Source organism: Aythya marila, assembly GCF_965140915.1.
Source record: "Aythya marila genome assembly, chromosome: 13".
Taxonomy (NCBI): Eukaryota; Metazoa; Chordata; class Aves; order Anseriformes; family Anatidae; genus Aythya; species Aythya marila.
In genome coordinates, this window is record NC_139054.1 from 18,835,856 (window position 1) to 18,848,957 (window position 13,102).

Here is a 13,102-nt window from a genome sequence, read left to right on the forward strand (position 1 = left end):
AATCAGTGCCCATAGTTTCTGGCTGAGGCTGTAATGTCACCACCCTGATACGTTTCCCTGAGCTCTTCCACCCCTGCTTATGCAGTGGCAGCTGTTTTCCAGCATCTGTCAGCATGGCTTGTGAGAATCTTGGAAATGGCTGCACTGCTGAGCTTGTGCTTAGCTCACGTGTTAAGTGACACTTTCTCATGCTCCATGGTAGCTATTACAATTCTGTTTTCCAGGAAAAAAAACAAACAAACAAACAAAAAAACAACAACAAAAAAACAAACAAACAAACAAAAAAAAACCTGTTAGATAATTAAATTCTTTTTGGGGTTCAAAGCATTTCCCTCTGACAAGCTCCCCTTCTCTCACACCTCCTATCAGTAGCAGCCCCCAAATTGCACTGTTGGCTTTGAGAACCCACATGTCCCCTCTTTGAGAACCACTGAGAGCCCTGGCAGCGGTGGACAGAAGTATTCTCTCCCTCTGTGCCGCTGGACTCAAAGCTGTCTCTAGCTACTTGCTTGTTTATGCTTATAGGATATTTCGTAGTTGGAACAGATAATTCCTTACTGGTTAGGTGCATAGGTGTCCTAGGACCAGGTGAGGAAATGTCTGCAATTGTACAAATGGCTTTGGTCAGTGGCTGGATTTTCCTCCCTCCTTTCAGCAAACCCTGAAAAATAAGGAGGAAATAACTGCAAGGCAAAATAATTCTTTTTAAAGTTTGTTTTTTCTTTTTCTTTAGAACAGCCCTGTTAAATACAGGTTTAATATTCTGTTTCAAGGTGCAAGTCACTTATATAGCTTACTCAATTTTAATAAATGTTTCTACCTCTTATCTTAATAAGACTGTAGTGGTTTTAAGTCATCAGTGTAAAACACTTAATAGGGGTATATCTGTTGGAAAACCAGGACAGATCTTAAGTAAACAGGCATAAAGCTGAGATGTCAGAATTGCTTACTGTTTCTGAAAGTCTTGGTCAAACCTGACCTGAGGCACAAAGTGTAACTTTCTTGGGGATAATTTTTGCTTTAATGACTAAAATAGCTGTTTCTGAAATTGTCACGTATTTAGGGTCATTATCTTTTAATCAAGCTTGTGTGCTACACCTCAGAAAACTACCACCTACTGAAATAGATCTACAGAAATATCTTTGGGGTTGTTCTTCCAGCCTTTTAAAGAAAAAAATAACTTAAAGAACTTTTTAAAGATTGATGCCAGCACAATTGAGAGCAAAATCTCAATCTCAGATAACAATACTGGTATCAATTATGTCAAAATCTGGCTTAAAATCCAAGACTTTCTTCTTCAAAAAGCAAATAGATTGTTTCAAAGTCTCAGATATAACTGCTGAATCCTACTTTGTGGAGAAAATCTTTCACTACCTTTTCAAATCTATGGGACATTGTTATAGTAATGGCAAGAGCCTTTCCTTTACTCTCATAATCAGTATTGATTATAATGTGAGATGAAGAGTCCTTTGGTAGAATAACATTACCGTCTGATTTAATAATATAATTGCTATCTTTATTCATAAGTATTGTGTTTTATTGCTTTCTGTTAGTGTGGCACATGTGGGATTCATAATTTATTTCAATTACAGAAGTCATCAGAGAAGCTAGTGAAATGTGATACTAGCAATCCTGCTTTTACTGTACCAGCATAGATTTTCTGGAAATGGACAGACCCGTGCTCTATGGGACAAGAGCTCTCTTTTCCCATCTTTTAAAGCACCTGGTGTACGTGCTGCTCAGGTCTAAATAGTACAGGGAAATTAATCTAGTTTGCTTAGGACACTTACCAGAAATTTGAGCTAAAAGGAAGCAGGGAAGGACAAAGGAGGGAGAGAGAAATGGGGAAATGAAAGGGAGTAGGTAGGAGAGAAGGACCAAGAAAGGTGAGAGGAGTCTGAGTAGAAGAGAAGCTAGGAAAGGGAGAGAGTGTAAAATGCTACAAAGAGACAGAAAACTAAAAAAGCATTTTCTTTTGCACAAAAAAAAAAAAATAAATGACAAGAGGACTGGTAGGCAATATTGAAGGGATGAGAAAGAAAAGCTGTTTTTCCTCAAGTTCCCACACTTGTGGGCTCACTGAAAATTTCCCATCATTTTCACTCCTCAAGAAACGCAACACTCCCAAGCTCTGTTCAGCTTTGCTTCACACCTTCGGATTGCAGCCCATAGTCTCTGAGTCGTACTCTCCCTCTAATCAGACCTCAGAGCTGCTGAAGCTCAGGCTGAATAACAATGGGTGTGCTTGTGCCTTTCTGATACTATTTTGGGGTTCTCTGTTTTCTGTACCTGTACTAACACCCTTTCCTTTGGCTTGGGCTTGCAGCAGGATCCTTTTTGGTATTTGTGGTGTGTGGGAAGGGTATGGAACACCCTGAGTTTGCAGGAGACTTCTTCAGGGGCTACTTTTCCAAGCAAACTCAGGGTGTTGAAAGGAAAAAAAAAAAAAAAAAAAAAAGGAAAATCAGGGTATTTCAAGGCAGAAAAGAGGGATAGTATTAGAATTGGTGTTTCTGATGTGTGCTCAGGGGGTGCTGCAGAGAACCAGCCACTCCATCACTTCCCTCTCCTCCATCCAACTCTTCAGAGCTCCTGATTAACAGCACCTCAAAACACCAACAGGGAAGAACTGGTAGAAGCTGTAGTAACTTATTGTGAAGCTGTAACATTATATTGATAAAAACATGTTTTCCAGGTGGAGTGTGAGGCACTCGTGACATGCAGCTTTTGAGTGGCCTAATGTAATGCCCCCTATCTTTTATTATTTATAAGAGATTTTTTATTTTTGTTGTGCTGGAAAACACCATTCTGTTACTCGCTGAAGTTCAGGCAGGTCAGGAAAGAATACTGGAAATTGAACTCTTCAACCTGGTGGCCCATGCTGTCATGGCAGGCAGCAGTCTGACAGGAACACAAGTTCAGCAATACAGAGTAATAATGAAAAATGTAACTCTGCAACTTTTCTCTGTCAATAACAAAGCTCATCTTTTTGTGCCAGCAAGACATTGCATGCAGCACACATTTCAAATTCAGTTAATCTCAAAATAATTCAAAAATCAAAGAGCTTATTCAACCATCAAGACATACCAGATTGACTCGCTGTGTATTCATGGAGGGGATAGCAGAGAGAAAAAAGAATTCAATATCAGAATCAGTAAAAGCAGCACTAGTTTTTTGTTCAGTCTAAATTGTTTTTAGACCACACGAGCACACTATGAATACTAAAAGAGGTACCAAAAGAATATTTTATGATTGCATTGTTTGTATTACTCATCCAGGAATAAAATTCAGAGCTGGCAGTTGTATGTATGTGCACATGCTTTCCGCCTCACTTCAGAAACATGTATTTTAACATTATTCCTGGGCTGGGTATGCAGCTGCTGGCATTAGATGCGGGGTCACATCACACCTGACATTGAGATCTGGTGTCAAAGAACACTTGCAGCTGATGGACCAACAGATTTTGCCATGGTATTGGTATTCACTTTCCTTGTTTCAGGGTTTCTTGTTTTGAACGTTGCATGGAGAATAATTCAGATATCACTACAAGTGGAAGTGCTGCTACCAAATTAATATGTATTTCTGACAGGGCACCTGCCGGAGATCAGCACCTGCTCTAGCTGGGGAAGGTATCTGTCTCGTTACGTGGGAGGAATGCATTTCCCTGTAAAGCAGGTGAGGATGCAGGACTGCTTTGTGCCACTCAGCAGGGAGCGAGAAGGGCCCATGCCTTGCTATCCATGTGGGTCAGGTAACTGAGATTAGGAACAAGAGCTGTGGGAATTGGAAGGTGACCCAGTAGAGGAGCCTGGCCTTGCAGCAGACCACAGACCCTGTAGGGCACCCTTGTACTGCTTGCCTAACGCTCAGGTTAGGCTGGGCTGTTGTAGAATATTTGAATCAAAGGTTCCCCTCACTGTTCCACTGCACATTTCTTCTGAGCAAGAACAGATTATTTGGCAATAAACTGCTCTCAGCTGTTAGGCTCTAAATTTGTCATTCCTCTTTCATCTTTTCTATACATTTTAGAAGTTTTCCAGACACTGAGCACTGAATTGCTGTAGACACGCTACCTAGTTCCACTGTGCTTCCGAATGAACTGTGAAGGACTTTTATTCTTGAAACTTGTAGACAGCTGAATAAACTAATTTCTTTCACCTGTTAGTCATCAAGGCTGTGTTTGTCTTTGCACAGCAGAGTGTAATCCAATATAAGTCAATTACAGATCCCTCTTTTAATTGTCAGTCAAACAGTGAAGATGGCAACAGTCATGAAACTCTTACCTTTGTTCAATAGGGAAGTGTGCCAGTACCAAGGTAAAAGGCACGATGAGATGACTTCAATTTCCATGGAGACTTCACTAGGGCGATGCTGCTGGGATTGGGGTCACATGTTTAACCAGCTAACAGCCAAATAATAGAGGAGAAAAACCCTCATGGACAACCCCCCATGTGATTTCTGACTAACTTGGGAAGATTATTTTTTTTCCTTCGTATATCTCATGCAGTAACTCATTACTGAGTAGTGGATATGCAAGATAAAGAATATAAGCTTGTGTTCACGGTTCATGCAACTGTTTGAATCGATTTCAACTAATTTTTAGTCCACTCAGTATTGGGGGGGAGGGAGGGAGGAAGTTTTAAAATGCCACTTAATTGTACTTCTTAAGAAGAATAGTATTTTAAGAACAGATGGATGGGATCAAAAGGGGGAATCCAGTTCTCTGTCCTGTTTTTTGGGGGGTTCAAATAGCAAGTTAAAGACAATGTGTTTTTTCTCTCCCAGTCTCCAGCAGTCAGACATTTTCACTAGTCTGTAGATATTTGGAAACTGCTCTGGGAGAGTAAAATTCCTTGTACTTCTCTGTGGTCATAATCTGTTTCTACTACTCTTGAGATACTTAGTTCCCCTCTGAATTGAGGTCAGCAATGGCAGGTCATGGCACAGGGCGTCTTGAGGTAGGGCTACTACTGCAGGTGGCTGTGTGCAAGTGTTCCACTGGTGCATTTTAGCAAGATTTAATGAATGTCCCTGCTTGAAATACTTTTTTTTTTTTTTTTTTTTTTTTTTTTTTCCCTTCCACACCTCATAATCTACAAAATCACTTAAAATTTCATTAGATTTGTGATGTCTTCCCAGGCAGCTCTTCTGGTGACTCCTCCGCTCCCTCACAGTCCATGGAGCTGTGATAAAATGGGTCATGCCCACGAGAGGAAGAACAAAAGATAAAAGGAGATTACAAGAGTATTTTTGCTGTTGAACTTTAGGTTTAATTGTTCCCTGCCGATGCGAGTGCTTGTATATGTTCTTTATGTTTACATCAATTATTTAACTTCCTTTGGCAGCATGCCACTCTTCCACCCGCTTTCAGGTGACTGATGTGGAGAAGTAATGAGAGGTGGCATGCGACACACCAGCACTCCTCATCTTAACTAGGGGAGCGCGAACAAAGATTGTACGCTCTGGCTTTCACATGTATATTTTTTTTTAGCAACATAGATGGGGGCACTTGCACTGTGTGTTTCTTTACTTGCTCATGAAGAGACTGAGTCACAGAGCTGTTCAGCCCATTTGTTTGTCTATCCTACGCAGGCTGCATATGACATGGAGAAGGTGAACCAAGTAAGGATTGATGTCTCCACTAGTTGTACTTTCTCTTTTTCCTGTTTTAAGTCTTCCTCAGCAAAGCAGAAATAGGCTTCTAAACTTCTAGCCTTCTAAACCACTTGCTCACACAGTAACAGGAGCTTCAGGAAGTATTGTCAGGTTCCTGCCCCCCGACTACTAATAAAATAAAAGCCACCAAAACTCTTAACAATCTCTTGTGCTCTATGTGGGCATTGATTTGTGAGGATTACAGTTGTTGCTACTGACAAAATGAATCAAATTAAAAGCTGTTCTAGCTCTTTGGCGAGTGAAGAGGACAAAGGCTGGTGCTGCACTTGCTTTCCAAAAGTAACGTTGGGGAGTAACCCCAATGAAGCAGGACAAAGCATTTATGGAATGGAAAAGAGTTCAAAGTTCATTCTGTGGTGATCAGCTCTGCAAAGTTGCATCTTTTCTGCTTTGAGTTTGAAGTTATAGGCTTTTTCTGTTTGATACTGTCAACTAAAATTGCTTGCAATCAAACCTTTTAGCTGTCTAGCTGGAACCATTTATTTTTAATGTAAAAGATATAGGCAATTTACAGCAAATAGTAATGGAAATGTATTATAAATGTTAGAGGTTTTGAGCAGGCAATATGTTATAAAACTTTATGTACCCATTTTACACATGCACAGCTCTCTTCCTTTGTAATGAAAAGGCCTAGTTAACATTATTTCTTACATCTTTATTCTCATTAATGCTATTTTTCACATCCCAGCACACTCTAGTTCATCAACTGCCACATTAGAAATACATACATAGTTTTATATAACATAAGGAGACATCTCCAGGTTCTGTAAAGATTTCTTACTTTGAAAGGCTACTGACTACCTTGTAGAACAGAAATTTGGTGTGCCAGCTTACAAAAATGCTGAGGAAGATGTGATCCATACCAAAGCCTTGAGCGTTTATCCAAATATCTTAATTTTTGTAGTCCAGGAAGAGCGACACTGATAACTATAATAGTAAAAACAGATTCAAACGTTCTGTATTTTACAGCTGATAATGTGTTTTGGTTTTGAAATCATGGCTATTACTCTTTCTGTAACATTAGGTCAGATAGTACAAATACTTTAAGTTTCATATGCCTTTGTGTCAAATTCCTAATTATTGTAAGGACCAAAGGAGATCTTACATCAGCTGTGGCAAGCCAGTCTGTTATGCCCACAATGGGGAATAGAGCTTGCTTTCTCCTGAAATGAAGGCTCAGATCAGTTTTTTGTTACTCTAGGTTTTGCTGAAAGTTTCAAGTTTGTAACAAAATCCATCATCCACTCCTTGCTGCTGGGTGTGATGGAAATCCCTTCCCTTCTGTAATGATCTGTGTAATTTGGAGTGCACAGGTGCATGTGATGCTCCTTATTGGCTTCATGGAAAGAGCAGACTGTAAGGATCCACTAATGTTGCTATTCAAATGCATTGTCCCTCAGGATAAGTGGCTGGAGACTTAAGTATTTGACTAGAATTACTAACAAATCTGCGGAATATGGATTTGTTGTACTGCTTATGGTGTTTTGATACCTTGGTTTCTCATTTTCATACACAGTACCTCCTACTTGTGCTAGGCAGGCCTGGGTGAATGACCTGGGCAGTTCCAGGTGTCTGTCCAAGGCGTACCGAGCTGCAGTTGACCTGTGTGAGCCTGAGTTTGGACTGAAGAGAAGCTGAATGTGAAAATGAGAGTGGAGAAGGTGATAATGAAGGGATGCTCAAAGTAGATTTATATATATATATATATATATATATATATATATATATATATATATATATATTTTTTTTTTTTTTTTCCTGCCAAAACACGTTACTCAGGTTTTCCTCTGCTCGTACCCCAGTACATGTAGATATCAGCCTGAGTTAGTAATTGCAGTTTAAAGAGATTCTTGGAAGCTTTTCTCCTTCAAGGACAAGTAGGGTGTTTAAAGAAAATCACTCACTTCTATTTTATTTAGGAATCTAAACATATTTACCCTCTTTATAGACCCCTGCTCAAGAACTGAATGGGTAGAGCTATGCTGGCTCTAAAATGTGCATGCTAAAAGCACAGCCCCTTTCTGCTTGCATGAGAGATTAGATTTTTTTTCTGATACATGTGAATGAATTAGCAGCATGGCTGGCTGATTTTCTGTGAGGTATGGGTACACAGGTTGCAGACAGACCCTTCTGAAAATGTCATTTAAATGGTGTTAAACTTGTGACCCATCTTTTTGTATATATTTGTATATAGCTAGCCAGAATTTTTATTTGTTGATCTTTTTGAAAGGAATGATGACTTATATGGTATTATCACCAAAAAATAATAAATAAAATTAAAAGCTAAAACCTTTTTTAAAAAAGTATGAGATTTCCTTCTTATTCCAAATAATTCTTACTTCTGGGGTAGTACTCATTGTTTTCCATTAGCAACCCCTTCTCCCCCTCCGCCCGTCCCCCCCGTGTCCCCCCCCCCCCCCCCCCCCCCAAAAAAAAGAAATAAAAAAATAAAAAAAATAAATCAAAAGACAGAGGAACTTCATTTATACAGAAATGAGCAGAGGGATATGGACTGTGTTTGTGTTTATGGAGGCACATAATTGGAACGAGTATCTGAGAATCCTTTCCCATTTAGAAATCACTCTAATACATATAAACCCCTTCTAGGAGTGATTTTTATAATTAAAACTGAGTTTGTAATTGATAACTTTATCTGGCAAACAAGTTGGATAAATAATATTCCATGTGTTCTTTGATTGTGAGCACTTTTCCACAAACCAATTCCACTGAACACTAGAGGTTTGTTTTAATTGACTGAACAGATCTCATCACATTTTATTGCTACTCCTAGACTGGATCTAGTTATGGGGTCACATTTCCTTATGCCCGTATTTATCGGGGTGCCTACCAGAACTTTCAAGGGTATTGAGACCAAGGGAAAAAGGTTCACAGTGTCTTCTGAATCTTTTATCAACAAGTCAGTTAAGCACAAAATGGCTCCAATGTGACAGAGTTAAATGATAAAATACCTTTCTAGAAACTACCAAAAATGGTAAATATTATGTGAAAGGGACAGGAAGTGTTTCAAAGGGCAGTTGATAATAAAGGGTCTGCAAGTATTACTTGTAAGTGATTTATTGATTTGTTCAGTGTAGCATGCGAGACTGTACTGATTTATAAGGAGCATATACAAGAACCATGTCATTACAAACTGCAAACTGATCTTTAAAATTAGTTACTGCCCAATAACTTTTGGAAGGATATACCTGTCCTGCTGCCACCCAGCCCAGAGCACAATGATTAGTTGCAGATGAAAGCTGATGTGAGTAGATCAAAGCTCAGTATATTAGGTCAAGTGTTTTAAACATAGATTTACGAACCACGATTCTGGTTCATTCTGTGTACTCTTGGGAAGAAAAATTGAAGAACTTCAAGGATTTTCCTTTTAAATATCTGGAACTTTATTGCTCTTTTCTATGTGTTTTTCCTTTCAATCTGCTTTTGCTAGTTTATCCACCCCCACTTCTATTTTTACATCTGCTCTTAGAGTGCAAGCACACTATAAGCTATGAATTCTAAAGGTGTCTTTACTAGTCCCCAGGCATGGTTGTTAAGATGATCTTTATGTGAAGATGCAAAACCTGCTTTTTGGTTCCAGGTGTCCCATATTTAGTCCTACCTGATAACCAAGATGGGCATTGCTATAGATTTAACTAGTTTTCTAACAATAAATCTTGATCTTCATGATATGGTGTATATATAATAAACTATCTGGGCAAAAGATGGGAAATTGAGACCTGTAAAGAACTGATTTTGCAAGACATAAGGACCTTCAACTCTAAAAGACAGTCTGTTGCCCTGGAAATGGTTGCTAGGGCAAAGAAGCACGGGGCTTTTGGCACAGATTTCTGATCTTTAAAAGCAAAACTCTCATAATATGAAATGAGATCTTGTGGCTTATGTGTTTCTTAAAAGAAGCCTAAGACCTCTGCTATTTCATATTTCTCCAATATGAAAGCTTTTACTTGTCAATACCTGATGCTCTGAAAATCCTTTGAGCCCATAGCACTCGCCAGTAAAATGACAAGAACCTGGGCTGCACTAGTAAATACGTGGCACTCCCAGATGTATATAATGGGATCTGTGCAAGCAATGCAGAACTGGAGCCTATCTTCAAATGATGCTATTCAGTGAGTAGCAAGAGAGCCGAGGGCAGAGGAAAGGCAGCAGTTTTGTTCATAATTATTTGCATTGCCACAGTGCCCCAAAGCCCACCCTTGGGTTAGAAAGCATTGAAATGTCCTGTGCCCTTCACTAACAATGAATTGGTTTTGTAAGAGGAGACAGAAACGGTTCCAAAAGACAGAACACAAGGAAACAGATTGGTGATAGCATGCAACATGCTAGGTCTCAGCATGCAACTGTCCAAGGTTGGTCATTCCGTAGCCATAACAGCAAGGACATGGAGAGAGCTGAGGGTGGGTAATAGATGACTGTGGAGATGTTTAAAGTGAGTGGCTCCTGGCAAAAAGGTCACTGACAGAAAGGATGAAGCTGCTTCTCTATTTCTGTAGCAAGTATTTCTTCAGCAAGTGCAGCTGAAGCCTGAAGTCACTGGTTGAAGAGAGGTAACAGCCTGTTCTGCAGGGTGGAATGAGAGCTGACACGGCAAGAACAGGCCAGGAAGGGCTTACAAAGTGAAGGTGTTTTTTGTTTGATACAACATAAAAGAAGGAGCCAAAAGGGAACGGATAGGGAGGGTTATGTGGTCTAAGTGACAGGGTAGGAAGTCATATTTTCGGAAGCATTGCAAATGGATGTGAGCAGGGCAAGAATTACATTTGTCAAGCCTGGAAGAAAAATGTTGCTTTAATAAAGGCAAAAGGTGTTAGGAGCCTGAAGAAAGCCTTTCCAGTGTGACCTGTTTAGAAAAGCCATATCTGAATTCATTACGTAGAGAGCATCTGCAGGATTCGGACGTGCACTGGATTTAGTGACTGGGAAGCATCCGAGTCGAAGGTTATCCTGGGTTTTGGACCACGGCAAGTGGCTCTGCACTGACAGTGACTGAGGAAAGATAGGGAAAAAGATTTGAGGAGACTTGCTGGTTTAAGCTTAAAGTAATGACTAGATATCTCTGCAGAGATTTTAAGTCAGACGGGGCAGGTTGGAGCACAGAGATACTTATGTGAGTTGCTAGGATAAAAATATAAATTGAATTTATGATTTCATATCAGTTCTGGGCAGATAAAGTTGTCTGTTCCTCTCTCATAGGAGAAGGAGGAGAAAGCATTCGGCATGCAGCAGTGGAAAAATTGGGCTGGGAAACATCTCACAGTCCACAGCATTCATGGCAGGTCACTGAGTATAAGGTGGTTAGATGGGGCTCATGCAATAGAGAGAAAGGCAACCGTGGAGCAGCTGTGGATAGATCCATGCTTTTGCAGTCACAAAGTGTAGTTAGTTAGTCTGTTGCTTCCTTAGTGAATATAGATGCTGTTTGTAGAAGCAATTCAAAGTCCTGTTTTATCCTCAGGAAGAGGAGAAGGCTCCCATGGCAGTGTATTTTTCTTGCTGTATCAATTTTTCATCTGCCTGTTGAATGCAGTTGCTGAGCCCGATGTGTATGTTATTTCCTCATTGGCTTTGTATATGTAATTTTAACTTCTGTCATAGACTCAGAATCCTAACCTTTTTGGTTTTCAGCATATTGATAGGAAACCAGAGGTCAGAGGAAACCAGAATATTTTAGTTCTAGTGCCTTTTTTAATATTCTGTGTGCACTTCATTGGCTTTAAGCTGTTTAATAAAGTTTTTTTTTTTTTTTTTTTTTTTTTTTTTTTAAATAAAGTCTGAATTCTGAAAAGTATGTGCTATATTCCCGTGTAAAATACAGACTGACTTTCGGTGACTTCTGTGCAGAAAAATTCCTGTTGCCTCCACTGGAATAATGCTCTCAGGTTGTATGAGGTAGGGACAATGCAGGCTGGTGCAGTCGCTGATCACAGCCATGGCATTCAGAGAGGAGCACAGGTCATGCTTTCAGAATGGGCACCAGGATGGAGCGGGGATGGTTCTGTGCTCCCCAGGGCTCCTGGCCAGCTGTTGGGTGCACCCACCAAAGCAGCCCAGCTGTGTCTGCTTGCACTGACATGGGGGAAATGAGGGGAAGAGCAGGGCCGGAAGGACATAATTAACTTTATTATGACATCCGTTGATGTTTTCCTCTAGGCTGACCTTGACAAGGCATTTGCGGGGTTGATAGATGATAGAATGGGACCAAGCTTTCAGAACCACAAGTGTTGGAAAAACAAATTCTGGTCATTGACCCCTGCTGCACTCTGGCCTCACTTTATCCTTTGCTCTTCTTTTTGATAGGAGTGGTATAAGCCTGCTGTTAAGCTATGCAAGGTTGGGGTCCACTGAGGTCAATTTCCATTTTAGTTGCCTCACAAAATCCTCATTTGTTCTTCTCTGGGATGCTGCTAAGATAGGAGCAGAGCTGGTGTGGGAGGATGCTGTGCTGCTGATTTGTTTGTTGTGTGCCAGCTGGGTTACTGGAATCTGGGGCTTCTCCTCTCGTGTTAGAGCTCACCTGCAATCATGCTTCTGGCACTTGACCTGTAGCATATTTTCTCACTGCTCTGAAGATAATGCCTTGCAGTGTTTTGGGATGATTTTAAGATGCCACTAGGCAGACTGAAGTTTCCAGGCTGTCTTTTGCCACATTGAAAGTATTTTCATGTGTTATAAAGGTGCATCTACGTTAGATGTGTAGTTCAGGTGTGTAGTTCAGGTCAGCTGCTGGCTTTTGAAACTAGTCTCCCAGTAACCCCCAGTTACTGCAGGCTTTGATTCACTTCACTTGGAGCAAGCAGGCTACATTATTTTGTTGTGCAGCTGGACTGGAAGATGTGCTGCTGGAGCAGGATGTACTCCAGCTGTTACACGTCTTCTGTCCACTGGATTAGAGTAGAGATGATGTGAGTGATTCCCCCTCCCTGTCCCAAATGCACTCAGCTTGATGTTGTCCATCAAACCCAGCTGTTTTCTTTAGCAATGCCTTCTGCTGTGCTGCATTAACTGAAGTTGACCATTGTTCTGTGACACTGGTGTGGTTTGGCAGGTGTCGTCTCTGAAGTAACTGCACTTATAGGCTTTTTTTTTTTTTTTTTTTTTTTCCTTTTAAGTGAATGCAAACCTTACACAATGCTATCTTAGCTGTGCGGTGTACTTAGGGACAAAGTTAGTCCCTTGTTAATTTTCTATCATATTCTTTGCAGTAGTTTGTCTCATCTTTATGCTACCCAGCTGCAAGCGTATTTTGGCTGTGTTTTATACATGGTCTCCTAGTTTATGCTTAGAGCTGGTGCTAGGTTTCAACCAGAAGCGGGTATTGCATCTGAAAGCATTAGAAGGTGAAAGCAGGTAATGAACAAAGATGGTCTGCCAGGGGTACTACAGGTAACGAGTCAAGCAGTCTTGG